A 19,658-nucleotide genomic window follows, 5' to 3' on the forward strand; every position below is an offset into this window, starting at 1 on the left:
CGTTCATGGAGTTTAGATTGGGCAAAAAATGGCTGACCTGATGTAACTTAGTTTTCTAAGGCAGTGCATCACCTAAATTGGGCTGACCTGTGCCTGATCTAATGAAACGTGTGCAGAGCACAGCCCTGGAGCTACAAAAGCCCAGCTGCTCACCGCTGCACCAAGGCTGCACTTTTCCTCCTCCCCTTCCCCCGCCCCCAACCTTGATCAGGCTATTTTTAGCTCCCCAATCCCACACCCCTAGAAGGACAACTCTCCCCCCATAGATCAACACACCCACCCCACAGACCCATCAGTCCCCTGATCCCATCAACACCCCCAGACCCACCCCCATGAACCCACCAAATTCCCTGCCCCAATCCTGCCTGTCTTTTTCCTTACCTGAACTTACTTGGATTGCATTCCCAGCATGGCTTTTGGCATTGGTGAACATGTGCACAAGAGGTGATCAGATCTACAATCATACAGCTTGCTCTAAATTGTGTGATCATAGATTGGGTCCTGTGAATGTGTGCATGTGCCCTTGATAAAAGAAGCTTCATTTTCATAGTTCTGATGTTGAATATTTTAAGGCTTTTGGCACCTACTTAGCTGTTAGCTAAATATGATGATTTTCATAAGATTACTAAAGAGTCAATGCAGTCTTTTAAAACACGGTTTTGACACCATCCTTTGGAGCCAGGAGGAGAGAATGAGTTGGCTGTAGTAAAGAATTTGCAATTTGAGTCTGTGTTAAGGAAGTAGAAGTCATGTCATAAGAGACAAACTTGTAAAGAAGCTAATGCATATTATTAATATGTGGAAATGTAAAAACAGGACAGAGTCTCTCCAACGAGATATACGAAATTGCTTTTGTCATCTTAATTAATTTGCCCCCATATCTTGTAAGTCACTTCATGCCACAAATAATTGATCAGAGACTGAAGTAGAAATGAACAATTCAGTCTCTGGTTTAAAGGGAATTAATTCTTAATTAAGTTGGCTTACTTTGGATTTTCATCTATAGGGAAAATCAGCTGCTAAGCATTTGAGATCTCTTCACTTACTTTAATATTAGGAAAAGCTTTCATGAGAGATTTAAGGCACTTTGCACATTAAGGAGATCAGGATGAAGTATCTGAAGGACCTGAATTCCTGCACTGGTGTAGCGTAATAGGTTTTTCAGTATTACAGAAGCACCATCTACTGGATACATCCCAAATTATGACAGGAAGTGAAGTAATTCTCCCAAGTTCAGGAGTCCGTGTTTGTAAAGGAAGTAATATGTTAGCCTAAAATTACTGTCTGTACATGATGAACTACTATTTGGTGTGTTTTTTATGATGTTATCTTATTTATTTATATAAAGACTTTCCAGAAAGAGTATCTTTATTCTTATCTTCAGGATACAATATGAAACTGTTTAAAACTACTTTTAAAAATTCTTTCTGAATATTTCTTAAATAAATTCAATTTCTTTGACTCCTGTAGTCCTATTTATTCTTCATTATTACTTAACAAATGGATATTTGTCCTAGTTTTCACATTTGTTTTATATTTTACAACCTAGAAAAAATCAAGCAAAGGCCAATCAATGGATGTGATATATATTTCTAATGCTTAAATACATGTTATATGTATATTGATATGTATGTTGTATTTATATGAACATGTGGGCTTCTAAATTTTTTTAGTAATAATAAAGGCAAAAGGGAAATACTATGACTGATTTACTTGATAAATCATTATAGGCTAAATCAGGGGTAGGCAACCCCCGTCATGCATGCCAGAGCATGGCACACAAAACATTTTGTCTGGCATACACACCTTGAGGAAGGGGCCAGGACTGCAGTGCTATAACAAGGATCAGACCCCTCATAGCTCACCAGTCATCTGCCCTTGGCACGCCAACATCTTAAAAGTTTCCGGTGTTTTTGGCACTCTGCCCAAAAACATTGCCGACCCTTGGGCTATATCTTTCAATGTATTTCAGTGCTTAAAGATTCTAACATGTATCTAGTGGGATTTTCAAGAATGTGTATGTGCCAATCTCTCCATTGATCCTGGCCCTTAGTATTTTTTTTTATTAACTTTTTAGAAGTAATATGGGGACAGTAAAACAATTTTAAACTATTGTGCTTCTTATTCTTTTTTTAAAGTATCAGTTCTAGGCAAGTATGGTTCTGAAGAGACAGGACAGATTGATCAGTGGACTGAATTCATTGAGAAGGAACTTTGAAAAGTCAATGTGAAATACTGTTTCTTGGTGAGCTGGCTAAAATGGAGGGACCAATAAAAGGGAGGACTTTGTGTGTATTATGCTGAAAAAAAGTTTAGTCATACTCTTTTTTTTATGGGTTTTTGATGTTTAATACAGTGCATTTAAAATTAATTAAAATTAATATCATTGTTGAATTTGTTTAAGAGACTGAGTATGGGACCACCACATTAGACTTGTTAAGTGAAGGCAAAGTAAAGGTACCCTTATAAATTAATTGAATCAGTAGTAGCAGTAGTTTTATTTACAGCTTTCATCAAAACCAGTAAAACGTAAAGTAGTAAAATGATAAGTAAAAATTATATATAATAAAATAACATTGATATGATTTACAATTTTCGCTAAAAGCATACAATAATATTATCCATTCTATTCTGGACAATAAAACAGAACAGGGGAATTCTATTTAATGTTGGCCCTTTAAGCATAAGTAACATAAATATACATAAGAAGGATAGGACAGGCTACAAGTTGTTAGAGAAACTAGATTTTTGTTTCCTAAGCTCAGTATTTAAAACTTCCCATTACTGGAGAGATTAATTTTCCTCTTATTTTATCAAGGAACAAACAAGACCACAAATAGTGATCTATGTTATCTATCTCCACAAGAATATATTCTGTCTGAATATGGGGTCCGACACCACCTGTCCCTGACAACTGCAGAGCTCTTTAGAGTGAATCGTAGGCTAGTATCTCATTGTTTATAATTTTGCATCACAGACAGACTTTCTAGGCCAGAGGAGTGCTTTATGAATCTTAAAGAAACGGTGAAGTTCAAGGAAATCTCACTGCCAGCATATGTGTCTGTATTCTGGCATCTTTAATCTTTAAATGTATGTCTCATTTGAAATATAGGGGAAATATTAGGTCAGTGACCCCCCCATACATTTCCTAGGCCAGGCAAAGTTGATTTGGAAAAGGAGAGGCATCTAGAATGCACTTTTAGTGTATCTGGTAGGCATAAAAGATATAATTTGACTAACTGAATCAGAGATGCATAAACCTTTGTGAGCTAGCTTAGCATCTGATTAAGTGAGCTGTGTCTCATGAAAGCATCTCTCTCTCTGATTCAGTTAATCTATAAGATGCTTCTGTACTTGGCCTTGTGCTTGACCTTATACCAACATGGCTAATACCTCTCTCTTCTCTTTGACTTGCTAGGTAGAAAAGAAAGACCTTTACCACTTGAATGGAAACCTAGAAATATCTGTGAAAAGACTTGGTACTGGAATGTTTGCTAAATATGTAGGTCCTAATGGGGGAGTAGAATTAACCACTAGAAGAAACTATTTTTGCAGGTACACCCATAGTTTTACATTAAGATACTTGGAAAATGTAATGTTTACACTTAACGGGCACAGTTAATACTGTTAGATAAGCCTTAGTTGCAACTAGAATGTGCTTGGTAAGAAAATTCCATTGTTAGCAAATAACATGAAACAAGAATAAATCTGATTGTAGGTGTGAAGGTAATTCAAACAAATTATTTTCAAGTACACAGAGTGAGATAGAAACTCAGTATAATAGCAAGTAAAATTTATACATAATGAGAATAATACCATTTCAATGGAAAGATAATAACTTAACAATATATTGAATTTCAGAACCCAGTTAAATATATCTGGATGACCTAAACTCTGAAGGTTCGTGAATGGTAATTGTCATATAATGAAATATTTTGTGTGCCTTCTGTTGGCTTTTAATGTGTTCTGGGATTTAGAAACTATCAAAAATTGGTGGAGCAGTATATATCTGGCTAGCCTTGGCATATCTCTGTGTATTCTGAAATGGTGTTTCTTTGGGCACAGCTGAACTATGTGGTTTCTTCCTAGTACTAATATTGTGTTAACAGCAAAAGTCACAACAGTGCTAATGAATCATTCCTAATAAAAGTTGTAATGGTTTATCAAATCCTAAGAATGATTGGTTAGTCTGGTCAAGTATACAACAAACTAGGTTTTGAGTAACAGCTACAGCAAACATTGTTTCAATTGGAAAATGATAATAAGAAATTCCTTTGATGATTAAAAATGTAAAGTATGGTTAGGGATTCTATTAATTTCTGGTTATCAATATGTTGCATACATCTATGACTATTGCAAGTAGCAAGTACTAAAGTTTTATAAAGGGGAAACTGATACCTTCAGTTTTTTAAAAAAAGTCTGATTTGTTTTAAAGGGCTATAGTGTCTGCATGACTCACAGCAGGCAGCTGATGTTTATAGGGTGAATTAAAGGAGTGTCTTGTGCTGTCCCTATAAATATCTATTCCAGTTTGGCCAAGTTATAGGCTCAGCTCTTTCCTACCTCACCAGATATAGGGCAAACAAAATGGACCTTCCAGTATGTCCTTGATGTCAATATATTTGGAAGGTTTTGGACCACGCTGAGCAGTGCAGGCCAGAGTTTGGAATGCATGAGAAAAAGGACATCCTGCAAACAGCTTGTTCACTTTTAAACTGCGGGGTCTAACTTTAATGCTTTGCTGACCACTACTGTTGCAATATAAAGCGTTCCTAGATTTCCAAGAGTCATAGGTACCAAACCATGTTAGTATGAGTAAAAACCAAATTGAACATAAGGATATTTCCCATCTGGGAGAAGTCTATTTCTATTTAATCCAATAGTTTTGTTAGATTGTTATGAATAATTATATATTTAGTAACTTTGGCTTCCACTTCCTCATATGAGGCTTTCTTTAAACCGGAGTCATCCCTAAAAACAAAGGTAAACCTTTTGTGTTCTTAACTATGCCAGCTAAGATTAATGTGGAAGTCTCATTCTTGTGGTATATAGTATATATGTTGCAAAATTGCTTGCTGTTTCTAGACAACAGATTTATAAATTTAAGCATGTAAAATTATGAATTTCTTAAATGGGTTGCACAGATTGAGAAACGATGCACTGTTGCCAGTTCTCATGATGTTATCACAACCATCTTAGAGTGATAATTAGCAGAATCTCTGGTTTCATTTTTAAGTGTGTCTTTAGTCCTATTAATTATAGAGACAAGATGAAAAATAAGAATTGTCATCTCAAAAACCAGCAGGTCACTGCACATGCCACAGATGCAGGCATTTCCCATGCTGCTGATTTGCTGGGTGGGGTGGGGGGCTGACATTGGGAGATCCCAGTGTCAAAAACCCTGCATGTAAAAAAGGCCAGCCAGAGCCACACTTCGCCTGTCAGCCAGGCTCCCTACTGCAGGATTGCCATGGTTGCATCCCCTAGATGCCCCCAGGTAATACTGCTAGGTTCAGCTAGGGTGTTTGCTTCAGCTTCCCCAACCCCACCCAGGGCAATGTGGTGTATGTCAAAGTACATGTGCATGGGGGTTCCCTGGGGACAAGTAGCAGTGGCACATATTGTGCCACTGATGTTTTGTCCCCAGGGAAATGCATGTTTTTGCTCATGGGGGTGTGCCCTATGGTCGCATCCACACATGCAAGCATGTGCTCTTGCAGCAGCTCAAATAGAAGTGGTGCAAATTTGAGCCGGGGCTTTTTGCCTCAGCGCATGTGCCCAGCCGTGCACTTTGGTGTGGTGCAAGTTGTGCTACTTGGGGCAAAATAACCCTGCCTGGCTCCTTCTGGATCTTCAGCCAGGGGGATTTAAAGCCTGGGGACAGCACCTATTTTGGCCCCAGCAGTGTAAAAAACTGCCCTGTCCTGGCCACATCAGTACAAAAAGCTGCTCTGTAAGTAGCTCCAGGCTACTTGCTCTCAGGTGCTTCTGGGGCCCAGCCAATTGGTACCTGGGGACACTACCCCTTGTGCCAGCTGGACTGCTGAAGCAGCCCTGAGAGCTCCCTGCACCATTTACTCACTGCAGCAATCTGGCATTAGGGGCTGCTGCCTGGCTGTGCCCTGCTGCCACCTGTGATGGCATATGGCACCAAGGCTGCACACCTGCCAGATCCAGATGGGGACTGCACAGCCAGTAGAGGCATCTGCCCCAGTGCCAGCTGCCAGTGGACTGTGGCTGCAGAGGTGGCCTTTGTGCAGCACTACTGCCATGTGTACCTCTGCCTGGTCATCTGGGCAGCTATTGCCTGGAAGATGTTCTTTGAAGTGTCAAAGCATTTCCTCCTGGCCCCAATTGGCTATGGGGGTCAGCCACCTCCAGCTGGGTCCAAGGTGCCAGCTCTGAGCAGACTGCTCTGCCTGGGTCCCACCACTTGCCTCCCTTCTGGTGTTCCCCATTTAAAACTGAAAAATCCCTGATAAAAAAATCCCAAAGTCACTCTGTAAAATACCCTGAAATCCATGTTCCTCCACAATTAATAAAAAACACCACTATATATAGAGAGAAAGACAGCGATCACTTGGGCAATGTTTTATTGATATAGTTACAGTGTTAAAGCAATTTGGAAGCCTACCAGTGTCTCTATCATCATAATAAAATGATTTATAAATATCTATATGTTTTGCTGTTTGCCTTTGTTTTTTTGGGTTTTTTTACCATAGTGTAGTTAGAACTCCCCCCTGACCCCTTCACTAACCAGGATATAGGGACAGCTACCCTTGCAGCTACAGCTCCTGCCAGCAGGTCTCATCCTGTATGGCAGCTGGGCATGCAGGGTATGTGCTGGGGGGATGTGGGGTTTGCAGAAGGGGGAGAAAAAGAAGGGTGGGAGGATGTGATGGGATGTAGGGGCCTGTGGAGTGTGTGGGCAGATGTGGGTGGATTGTAGAAGGACTTGGGGGGATGCTCAGGAGGTGGGGGTCCCCTGCCCCCTGCAGGGTGCAACCCCCCCACAGCTCATGGACTGCCACCCCACAGGGCTACAGCCCCCCCCGCAGGGGCCACAGCCTCCCACAAGGGCTACAGCCCTCCAACAGAGGCCACATTGCTGTCGGGTAGCTGGGGCAACTGCAGCTGTCACCTGGGGCCTGGCACCACTCAGCCCAACTGGCCCCAGCTGCCTGACAGCACATGGAGACACATGGCACCCTGCTGACCTGGCCTTCACCTGTATAATGGGGCAGTGGGAGTGTGGGTGCCAGGTGGCTGGGGCAGGTAACCACTGCCCCACACTCTCCTGTGCTGTGCTGGGGGCTTTGCCAGGAGGCCTCAGTGACCTTGATGACTACTACTGGTGAATGTGGGGCTTTATTTATTTTTTTATTATTATTTTTGAATTACTGGGTGGTCCCTGTTACTTAGGAAAAGTGAAGGAAGAAACTTACCATGCCAGTGGTAAGGCAGCAGGAAAAGCTGATGTCATCAGCCAGTGTCAGGAGCATTCACTGAACCTGTAAAACAGAAAGTGTTGTTAATTGAGAACAAAAACTGCAAGGATGAAAAGAATGATGAACAAACAGCAAGTCCCTGGAAGGGGAGCCTGGAGCTGTAATAATCTAACAACAGTGCTGATTTTCATGCGCAGGCACGAGAGCGATGGAGGGTAGCGTCACTCAAGGATCAAGGATATAGAAGCATTGCCTGGGCGGTTGGTGAACCCCAGACAAGGTAACAAGAAATAATTAGAGACTTTATTGTAAGTTAATGAGATGATAACCGGACAGGATAGACTTTTCTAATTGTGCTCTACTGAAAGTGGTTGAAGAATAGGCAAAGAAGCGGTTTCTTTTGTTTTCTATGTTTCATTATGGATTTTCAGTTATGAAGGCAAGGCTATGAATGGGAGATGCCCACAAAAGCTGAGAACCATTGTATTTATTGTGAAGTGAGCAGATCTCTAGTCACAGAGTTATTAAGTGAGTCTAAAAAGATTACTTTACAATTGCAACCATAGCACAGGGTTGTCCTTGTGTTCTTTTTCTAATTAACTCCCATCAAGGCGTGGCAGAAGAGTAAAACACGGAAGAAACTCTGAGTTGAAGCCTTTCTCTCTAATTGACTTGGGAATAATACCTACTCACACTGGGATGCTGGGGCCAGGTGGGCCAGTGATGCGGGGCTGTAGGAGCCAGTGGGGTATGAGGCTGGGTAGGGCAGCAATTGGGGTATGCTTGGGGGGGGTCAGGCAGGGGATGGAGCTAGATGGGGCAGTGATTGGGGGAGCTCAGGGAGCAGGCCTGGTATGGGGCCAGTGGGGGTCCCCCCATGGTCCCCTTCCCCCTTCTTCCCCCCCCCCCCCACTACTTACCAGCATGGAGCCTGGGTCTGACACCCTGTGTCTGGTCTGCTTCCTGTCCTACATGGGAAGTCAGCATTGTTCAGCAACAGGGTGAGGGCCACCACTCTGGCTGGCTATCAGAGCATCTCTGTGGAGGACCTGAGCCTCCAATTGCCTCAGGACATGGTCCTGTTTTGTTCCCTGCCCCACTTTTTTCCTCCAGGGTAGTTTGACCCCTGGATATCCAAGGGTTGAATTTTGCCCCCTCACTGCAAGTTTTTTTTGTTTCTGCATGTGCCTCTTGCAGCTTCTTAAAGGGCTTTGAGACACTGCAAGAGGCATGTACACACTCATCTGGACATGTTCTATGAGTCCAAAATATGTATTGAAGACAATCCCATGATCTTTGAAGCCTAATTGCTTAGTTTTAACCCTTCAAGTTGACAGCCCTGGTGGGGAAAAAAAGAGAAGCCTGAAAATTGTTTGGCATCTCCTGAAAAAAATAACACATTTTTCATTGTCAAAGGATTTTACCATTGTACATGAGTTTAATAGTTACAAAAGCCATTTTAAAATGTTTTAGACACTCCTTTCCTGGGTATTTTTTACAGTTGTTGTCTGCAAGACCGTAATAAAATAAAAGGTTTATTAAGTGAGATTGGGGGGGGCAGGGGGGGGGAAGAGAGAGAAAAACAAGTCAAAACAAGGACTCTTCTCTTTCACTAAAAAAGAGAAGGCCATTTTGTTTTCTGTAATATACTTATGCTGTCTCCTTGACTGACAAAAGAAAGTTCTTGTGTTTCCCTTAGAGCATATCATCCCATTAATGTCTCCAGCTAGAGGTAGTTTAGCCTTTAATTAAAATACGATTCTCAGGTTTTTTTAGTGTGCTAATGAGACAGCAAAAATGAATTCACTGAAAGAGAAACAGATATCTAGGCCTTACAGCAGTGAAAGTTAGAGGCTCATTAGTAGCTAATTATGCAGAACACAGTGTATAAATAAAGCTGTTATGGCATTAAAAAGCCTCAGTGCATTACCTAATGACATTAAATGTTTACAGTCTGTACTGGATATGGTATAATGTCCTACTGAAGTTATTAATAGTGTGTTTAACAGTCAGACAACTGGAATCACTTTTGCTTTACGGGTACAAGTTTCCAGGCAAGGGAACATAAAAAGTCACTTTCAGGAATAAATATTTATTCCCTGGTAAATACAAGGATATCAGATAATATAGAGTTATCATGTATAACTTACGGATGCCTGCAAAACATACAGACAGTTCCTACTATGGCAGAATATAACATTGACCAAAATAGCCAAGGTTTTCAAAAGTGACTAGTTATTTTTGTCCTTTATTTTTGGAAGCCTTAGTAGAATTCAAGCTCCATCCTTTTAAAGCTAGGTCCAAGTGTTTCAAGTTGGGCATCCAAAAACTGAGGTTTCCAAAAAGCTGTTCTCATTTTTGAAAATCTGACACACTGAAGTAAATGTGATAAGCAAAACCAAGCTGTACACCAAATTTGCAATTATTAGCAGTTAATAATTCTTAGATTATACATGGGAACAAAGGTTATTATTTCAACTATGTCTTTTTAAATAGTTAAATAATGTATTCCATTTAAAAAATATATTTTTCACTGCCTAGTGAATACTGCATATACAATATGAGAACAACTAAGTATCATTATTCTTATAAAAAAAGATTATAGAAGTCACTAATAGTAAAGATATAAATGGAGAAACAGCTATTCTCACTTAGATGTAGTATAGTGAAAAAAGGTTTTAGTACAACAGTAGCAGTAATGGAGGTATGGCTAAAGGAAGCTATTACATATGGGGAAACATACTGAATATGGAGTCTGTCTAGCACATCATAGATAATTTGGATATCTGTAAAAAAATATTGTGAAAACCAGGAGAGGGTGAGAAGGCAACGAGGAGATTTTTATGCAAATAGGAAAGGTCTGTAAAATGATATGAGCATTAGTCATTCCAGTTACTGTTATATTGACTAGAAACTAGAGAATCACAAAATCAATTAGATGTTTAAAAATACAAAAGAGCTCTTTCCTTGCTCAATTTGTTCAGCATTCAACAAGTTCAGAACCTGTTCTAAGAAATTATTGTAGTATGATGACCAAGATTGAAACTGCTGAATGTTTAGTTATGTGTAGGTGAACTGAAATACTGTTTAGCTGTTCTGTGTTTTCACTTTTATCTGTAACATTTGGTAAGATAACTAACAATAACAGAAGAGAAAGCTATAGTCTTAACACTTTTTATATTAATGATGTAATCAGTTGTAGTACAGAGAAGGAAGAACTCTGAATTCAAATCGTAGTAGGTAAATAAGGGATCCTATACACGCGCAGGGAGGCTGCTCAGATGTACTGTAATTCCAGTGTGTTGGTGCAGACTCGATTAATTGCGTCTGCTGGAGCGTGGTTATTACAGAATCCAGCATCACGTGTATCAGTGTCCCCATGCTGAAAAATGGTGGTGGGGCGCTTTAAACTAAACCCCTTCAATAAGCTTTAGTTGAAAGCATCCTGTTGCCATGTTTCAGCATAGGGACACTGATACACATGACACTCTGGGTGCTTTTAATTAGCGTGGCTCTTGGAGCTGTGCTAATGAAAGCACCCCCCCACCCCCACCACACACACCGAGCATGTCTATAAACACTCTAAGATGCCAGTTTTTAATTTTATTTCTGTTGTTGTTAAGTGAATTTAGTAGCCATGGAAAATGCTAGGTTTATTGCTATAAAAGCTCAAGTAATTTTTGTTTGGTTTTGTTGGGTTTTTTGGTTTTATTTTGTTTTGTTTAACCATAAAAGGTACAGTACAACAAAAGCCACAAAGCAAAACTAATTTCCACCAGCAGAAATTTATGGGAAATTTCTACTGATAGAAATCTTTCCAGGAGAAGGAGCTTATTATAGACATTCAGCTGGCAGCTGCCCCCTCTCCCCTGTTTTCCTGCCTTCCCCAGACTGAAGTAACCCTGATCTAGGAAAGGCTTAGGGAGCAGTGACTGCTTTACCCTCATGGTCCCTGAAGTGAGTGGAGCAGCAGGGAAAGACTTCTGATGTCTTCTCCTGGGTTCTGGGGAAAGGGTGGGACCAATCTCTTCATCTCAAATCCCTGTGTCTAGAAGTAGAGCAGAGGGAGCACTGGGACAAAGTCCCAAGCCCCTTCCCCAGTCCTGGCAGTGCCTGGTTTCTAGGAGAGACAGGGAGCAGTGGTGGCTGCTGTCATTCCTCCTGAACCACAGATGACCCCAGTGTGGGGATCAGGTGAGGGAACAGCAAGCATCTGCTTCTCCACTCTGCTTCTGATCTCAGGGAGAAGAGCAGAGGGAGAAGTGGGGCAAAACCTTTGCCTACTTCTCATTCTGGGACTCTGGTATGAGAAACAGCCGAGGGAGAGTGCTGCTTCCACTGCTTGGGCATGTACATGAGACACTAAATATGCAGCAGACTAATTATATTGCACATTAACTCATCACAGCAAGTCATGCTAATTAGCCTTAGTCTACTGCGCATTAGCATCACTAAAAAGGTGATGCTATTACAAGTACTAAGCTTAATGCACATTAACTATGGCACATTAATGCACATATAGATGTGCTCCTTGGTTCCCAGAAACTGGGAGCTGGGTAGACTAAGCCGTATGGCAAAGTCCCTGTCTGCTCCATACACCTGGGACTTTGGTGTGAGAAGCAGATGGGTACCTTCCCCCAGGGAAAAGCCTTCCCAAGCCCAGTCCTGGGCCCTGCTATTTTCCCCTTGCCCTCCCCCTACTGCCCAGCTGTACAATAGGGGTGGAGGCAGTAGAGGTGGTGATCTAGCCAGAGATCCAGGTGCTCTTCCTAAACTATTTCCTGGCCCCACAGCTTTTAAATTGCTGCTCCTGCTGCTCTGATGTGGGGCAAGGGCAGCAAGGGGAAGCCAGTGGGGCTAGCAAAGTCCCTGTCTCTTCCCAAAACTGAAGGTTTCCCAGGTTGGAGAAGAGGCAGGAGAAGAGCCATTACTCAGTGTCTTCTGTCCCTTCTGCCACTTTTCTCCCTGATTGGTCTGGGAGAGGAGGGCAGCAGTAATGCAAAGCTTCGAGTGTGCTTCTCACTCTGGGGCCTCTGGTGTGAGAAGTGGGCAGGGGGCTTGCAGCACATCTGCCTCCACTCCACTCAGGCTGCCACAGTGGGAGCAGCAAGGCAAAGCATGCTGCCTGCTTCTCCAGTATGTGTGGAGACAGAAGGGAACATCTGGTGGCTGGTCCTCTCCTCCCTTCTCAGGCTACAAGCAGGACAGGAGCAGCTGCCCTTCATGTCTTCCTCAGGTTAGGGTGACACCATTCCTGGGAAGGTATGAGACCCTTTCCCCTGGCACCACTTTTCCCAAGAGAAACTTTCACAAGACCAGTTGGCTTATTCTTCTCCTGCAACTGCCATTTTTTGTATGGGATAAAGCATGCAAACCTTTGTTCCCTTTTGGTTTCTACTGGGAGAATGGGTAAATTCTGAAAGCACTGGGTCACGAGCATCCATGAAGGGATTTAAGGAAGGTTCCCATGGAATCTTTTCCTGTATTTGCCAAAAGTTCATTGAATACATAGGGTGCAACCAGACAAGTGCACGTTTGCATTTCCCCCGGGACAAGTAGCAGAAGCATATACTTGTGCTGCTGCTTGTCCCTGGAGAACACCCATACTCTGGCAAGCAGCAAGTTGCCCAGGGTGGGGTAGGGGAGGCTTGGACCAGCATCTGGGATGGCATCAGCAGCCTTACCTAGGGTCCTGGGAGCCTCTTGGGGCTCCAGGGCAGCAATTCAGGTGCAGAGTAGGGCCAGCAGCCTGAGTGTGGCTCTGGCTAGCCAGTCTTTGGTTTCAGGCAGTACGTGCGGCCACCACATGTGCAGCCCCCTTTTTTTCAGGCACCCTGCCCTGCCTCCTGTTTTACTTTAAGTTTTTTGACCAATACTATACTTCCTTTATTTAGGTTAGAGGGATTTTGGAGCCCTTTATTAAGTGTATGTTTCAGTAGGATTCAGATAGTATAGGGTAAAGAAACAGCACGTTCTTTGGGTTCCTAGGATAAACATTTAAAAATAAAATTATTAATTAGAGAAGAGTTGGACTAAGTTTTATGTAGATGTAGAAAGGAAAGAACAAGTAGATAACTAGAAGATATTCTGAATGGGCAGAATAATCTTTTTGTGATTCCCCAAATATCAGTGCTTAGAATCCTAATTTTTTATTTTGTGTTCATGGATTGGGAAATAATATTAGAAAATTAGGGTTGTTTTCTGTTTTGAAGTTTTAAGATAATATTCAGTTAGGAACAAAATAGAAAACACAAAAATGAAACAGTCAAGCAGAACCCAAACATGTGTTCTAGTCTACTATTTGGCTATTTGTAAAATAAATAAGATGAGTAAAAAGAAAATCCTTCTCTTATTTTGTGGCGGAAACAGCTTAAGAAATGGAACAATTCATGCTCTTAAAATGGCATATTAAATATTCAGAGAAAATGTAACTATTGTAGAATTTCGCAACAATGAAATGAAAATGCACTATGCATAGCTATGAGTCAAATGGAAATAAGGAGCCTAAGTGGGGTAGATACAACACTCCCAGGGGTATCTCTGTTACTAGGATATCTGTAATCTCTATCAGATCTGTAAGCAGAACTTCTTAGATAATAAAATACAACTTCAAAGCTAACCAACACAAAGCCTTCACATTAGATCTCATCAGAGGGACATGTAAAAACAGATGTTCTTTGGCTAAATTAATCCATAGCATAGTAATTAGCTCACACACTTTCTTTTTTTAAACATGGTTTTTATCTTATGTTTCATTTGTTTCTTTTATGTTGAAAGTTTCCCAATTGGATCCACAGTTTCCCCCTTGTTCTACATTTTTTATTTGCATCCAATAATTAGATTTTCTTAGGGTCCAATCTTACAGTCCTCAATCACAGGAATGTTTCTATTATAAATCTGCATGGGCTTAAATAGAGCTATTTAACCAATGATTGCAAGATAATACAGTTAAAGATGGAGCAGCCCTGGTCCTTAGGTGGATGTACAGAGGAAAGACACAAGAACATTTCCATATATTGCTGTTGTTCTCATTGGATGTCCTTGATGTGTGTCAGTGTTGAAGTTTCAGGAACTGTGGGGTTGACAAGTCTCAGCCAAGAGATTCCAACACCAATGTTGTCTTAAAAAATAACCAAAGCCACAGTTCAATGGCAAAGATTTGGCCAGGTTTATTGTTTACAAGCACAGCCCTAACATGTTTTGGTCTAACAAATACATCAAACCAAAAGTTAAGGCATTTTTACTAGAGCTGTGTGACGCTTCAGTCCCTGATTCGATTTGGCAGAGATTCAGCTCAATTCTGTGGCCAAATCTTCAAATCTGAATTGATTCGGACAAAGACACAGCTTTCAATGTTTTTTCTACATACTTCTAGGTAGCAGGGGCTCATCAATGCTGCGGTGTATGGAGCATCCCACAAAAGCACAGGGGGCTCCCCATCACACTCAGCAGCACACCCGGGTGCACTGGGGAGTACATGGGGGGGCCCTCCGCACCATCCTGGCTCAGTGGCTGGTGCCTCCTGGGTCTGGGGGGGAACCCAGGGTCCCTCTGTGGCTGATCACCAAGCTGGGGTGGTGCGGGGGGGAGGAGGCCCAGTGCACTCCCCTATAGACCTGGGTTCACCACCGACCACATGGAGGACCCTCCCACACTCCTGTGGGACGCTGCATGTGTCCCAGCATTGCAGCAATCACGGGCCATGCTTGTTACGTCAAGGTATGTAGAAATAACTTAAAGCTGTGTCTGTCTCCGAATCGCTGATTCTCCAAATTAGCATCAAATCTTCAGATTCAGATTTGGCCAAATCAAATCAGGGACTGCAATTCAAATCAATGAATCGGATCACTGCCCCTGATTCAGGCCAAATCTGAATCCAAATCTAATAGGGCCCACTTCACACACCCCTAACTTGTACCTGTGACAAAGTAGTCAACACAATACCATGTAGGCTCCCTAGGCTGCTACAGAGTTTTGCTGCTGGGCAATTCTTTTATACAATGACTAAAAGAAATTACATATTGTATTATATCTGTATCTTGAATGTCTCAAACCTGTCCTTAAACCGGCTTGTTTCACATTCTGAGCTGGGTATTTCTATTCCAGCCCTATCATCCTGGTATTGGATTATCCTATAATTTATACTGCCATCTCCCCTCCCATGTCTTGGTGGGAAGATACATCTTACCCAACTGCCAAATTTTATTTATGTGAGGAGTTGAAATACATCGGTCAGGCCTACTCTGGCCAGTGCTTTAGCAAAGCCTTTGTGTAAGCAGCATATATTGATCATGTTCCAGTAAAACCTATATTCCCCTCCTTTTTATTTTTTTATAAGGGAGGATGTTTACCAATCATTTTGGAAAAGCATAATGTATAGACAAAAGGTAACCTGGTGGGCTAGACACTGATTTGAGGTTACCTTACTATATTTATATATTTATGTCCTACCTGCTTACACATTGGTTTACACATTTATTTATATGACCTGTAGACAGTTTTTTTCCAACTGTTTGTCCCATAGTTTGGGCCTGGGAATGTTAGGTTTGGGACTTAAATTAAGAGGAGCGGTTTTCTTGAAACGCTATTTATGCATTGGTAATAAGCCATATGAGATGATACTAGATGCTAACATACTGGTTCTGGTAAATGATACTACTATAATCTAAATGCACCTGAGTGTATGTAGCATGCATAGACCTTGACATTTAGAAACCTAGAAAACCTAAAGTTTTTATAAATATTGTTGCCTTACTTGTGTTTTTACGCATTCCAGGTGGTCTTTCAGTTATTGCTGATTTTTGCATTGGTTTTCCCTGGTTTATAGGGTTTGGGGTTTTTTTGACAAACTCCATGCTTAGGCTTCTTTAATTTACATTAAACAATTTACTACAGCAGGAGACAATACTATGTCAGTTCCATTTTGATTTTTACAGTGATTGTACATATTTACTAAAGTTTTACAGTTTTGGTTTAGCAATTCCATGTGAGATGCATAACAGCGGTTTTTTGCAGACAAGTTAGTTTCACTGGTTTTGGCATAGCTGATACCTGTAGAAGAAAGGGAAAAACGTAACTTATATATGTAACTTAACCAAGTAATAACTCATGAAAAATCCCTTGTTATACTTTAAAATAGCATAAAGCATAAAATAGCATAAAGCATAATACAATAACACCAGTTAATCATTATTAGTATACAATACAAAAAAAAAAATTCCACAGTACACAGAAATCAAAGGCATACACTCCTCCATATACAGCAGGAGTGTGTGTGGGTGTTACAGGTATAAAATAATATTTTTTGGGATACTCCCAAATTGACTTTATACATTATGGTTTGGATTTATTGTTATATGAGTATAGTTATGAGAAATAAGGAATTTAATTGCTATTACAGGTTGTGACCTTATGCGAAGGCAGTTTCCTACTTACCAAATCTGTGGTCAGGGTCACCAGTGTCATCTGGGGTTGTCAGTGTTGTCATTGCTGTTGTCCTCATTGGATGTTATTAACGTGTTATCAGTGTTGAAGTCTCAGGAACTGCGGTCTTGACAAGTCACAGCCAGAACATTACAACACCAATTCCTTTCTCCTGCTAAAAACTAGGAGAATACTGATGTATGTACAGTTTATCCAATAAAAAAAACCAAACAAACAGGCTGGAATCAGGAGGATGATCTTTGATGGGGATAAGATCATGTCTGTGTGAGAATTTCTCAAGCAGGGACAAACACATGTATGCTTCTGCTGCTCCACTCCTCTGGGGTCTGGGAGGAAAGTGGTGGGAGAAATGTTCCCCAGCCTTCCTTAGGCCACAGCGACCCCAGTCTGGGGAAGAGGATGGGGAGCACTGGCTGCTTGATTCCTCCTAGGGACCAAAGTAGCAGAGCAGCTGGGAAAGTTTCCCTATGCATCCACCACACCGGGCTGAGCCTGTGGGGAAGATAAGGAGAGTATCACTGCTTGACTCCTCCCAGGAACCAGGAGGAATGAAGTGGCAGGGAACCAATTTACATGGGAGGTGTACATGAATCATACAGTTGCAACACAGGGGATGCCCGGGTAGAGGACACAAGATGGAGGCTTGACATACAAAATGGAAACTTGACATGACTTACACTAATTTACATATATAGGCCTAAAACAGTAATCATACAATATAAAAGCAGTAGAAACATAATAATTATCACTTATAAAACAGTGGGTATTGATATCAAAATAGTAGGGAACTTATTTGCAAAGGGGAGAGAAAAATAAAACTTACTACCTAAAATAAAATGTTAAAGCTTATCCTACATCTTAGCTTACTTATACTTATCTATAGGGAATAGAGAGGGAGAGAAAAAGTCAGAAATGTTTGGAGAAGGGGAGGGAAAAACTGGGGGTTTTGCTACAGCTGTATGCTGCTCCTTAATAGGGCTGATCATATTCAATTGCATAATGCGTCTATTTTTATTCTCACTTTTGAGGAATATTAAATTACAGTTTGGGTGAGGAAAGGTTGTAGGAATAGCAGTTTTGTTTTGTTTTATTTGAGGACTGTTAATCTGTGAGGCAGAAAAACTATTTGGGAGATATTTATAAAAAAGTGATTTTTAATTATATGAGAAATGTTCAGTTAAAAATTACAACAGTGTTCTCACATTTATATGAAAATCATAGCTAGATGGAAGAAATGTTTTAGGAAGAAATGTTTACTTAAACATAAGTTATCAACTCAATTTGATAGTTTGTGGTATACAGGACATTGGATTAGCTGATTAAGTGGACCCTTCTACCCTTAAAATCTATGGAAGTGTGTAGACGAAACGGGGGCCCTAAATTGAAGCAGTGGGTTTAAAAAAAACACCACTTCAATTTAGGGCTGATTAAACCCCCATGTTGTGCACATACTCTGCTGACTTACCTGCCAGAATATCTTCTATTTATCTACTTGTTCTTTCCTTTCTACCTCTAGTCAGGGAGGGGAGGATAAGCTGCCGGCAGGTGGAGCAGTCCCTGGGCTGCGGGGTGCAGGGCTGGTGCTTCCCTTCATGGCAGCAGCAGCAACCAGCTCAGGTGGTCCCAGAGGGCACTCCAACTACAGAGAGAAGCAGTGGGCCCCCATGCAGCTCAGGCTGGCATGCAGGCTCTGGGAGGGAAAGACAAAAAATGTTTTGATTAGTCTATGTATAAGTATAAATGCCCAAAGTCCCTTGGGCTTTTCCTGTGGCATGGTGGGTATCACAGGGCACTTAGGTGACTGCTCCTAGAAGAGCAGAAACTGCCTGGGGAGAGCCCAAAGAGCCAGACAGAAGCCCAGGTGCAGGTTGACATGGCAACCAGCTGATGAGGAAATTACCCTACACCTGGTCAGCTGGCCGGAAGGGGCAGGGCCCTGGGCCCATATAAACCCCAGGACGGGGTCTAGGGAGGGCAGTTCTTTGCTGGTGGCTAAGGGGGAAGGAGCCCTCATAGAGTAAGTGAAGGGAAGAGGCCTGATTAAGTTCTGCTCCTAGTAATGTAAAGGGGCAGAGCACATGTTCTGCAGTTTGTGTTATGTTATAGCCCAGTGGCTTATGTTTGGTTGTTGTTTTATAAGACTGGTGGTTTGGGTGAGGCTATTTGGGAAAGGAGGAGGCCTCGTTGGGGGCCCGCTATAGTGGGGAGACCCCAGCGCCAGCGAGGGTGTGACAGTAGGGGTGCAGAGGCCCTGGCACCAGCAAGGGCACAACACTAGGGGCGCAGAGGCCCTGGCGCGAGTGAGGTACAGAGACAGGGCTGCGGAGAGCCCAGAGAGGACAAGGGGACCAATTCATAGCAAGGCCCAGACTGAACAACGTCAATGCCATCTGTGAGGCTTGGGGTGTGGTAAAGGGACGGTTGGAGCCACGCATATAGCCCATAAGGCTGGGGACCCAGAGGGTCCAGGGAAGTCCATCAGGACCGTGTCTGACTGGACATTAAGGCAGCCACCCTACAGTGCATTTTACATCAAGACGTGGTGGGCGAGAAAAGAGGGTGCCTGTCAGGCCCAATTGGCATGGTCAAGGGGCCTTAGGAGATCACGCCATCCTTAGGGACCTCATCCCGTGACAGTGGGGTGTGACCACACCACCACAGCCCTTCTGCTTTCACAAAATATTTCAATTGCTATGAATTGGCAAATTCTGATAGAAAGGGCTTTGGTAGACTTTTTTTTCAGCCACTGTGATCCTGGAGAAGTGC

At 42.0% G+C, this 19,658-nt stretch overlaps 1 pseudogene; it reads left to right on the top strand.

The window, feature by feature from the left end:
- Positions 1–19,658, top strand: part of LOC112551076 — an 81,349-nt pseudogene that overhangs the window by 59,542 nt on the left and 2,149 nt on the right.

This window comes from Alligator sinensis, unplaced genomic scaffold (assembly GCF_000455745.1).
Source record: "Alligator sinensis unplaced genomic scaffold, ASM45574v1 scaffold751_1, whole genome shotgun sequence".
Lineage (NCBI taxonomy): Eukaryota > Metazoa > Chordata > Crocodylia > Alligatoridae > Alligator > Alligator sinensis.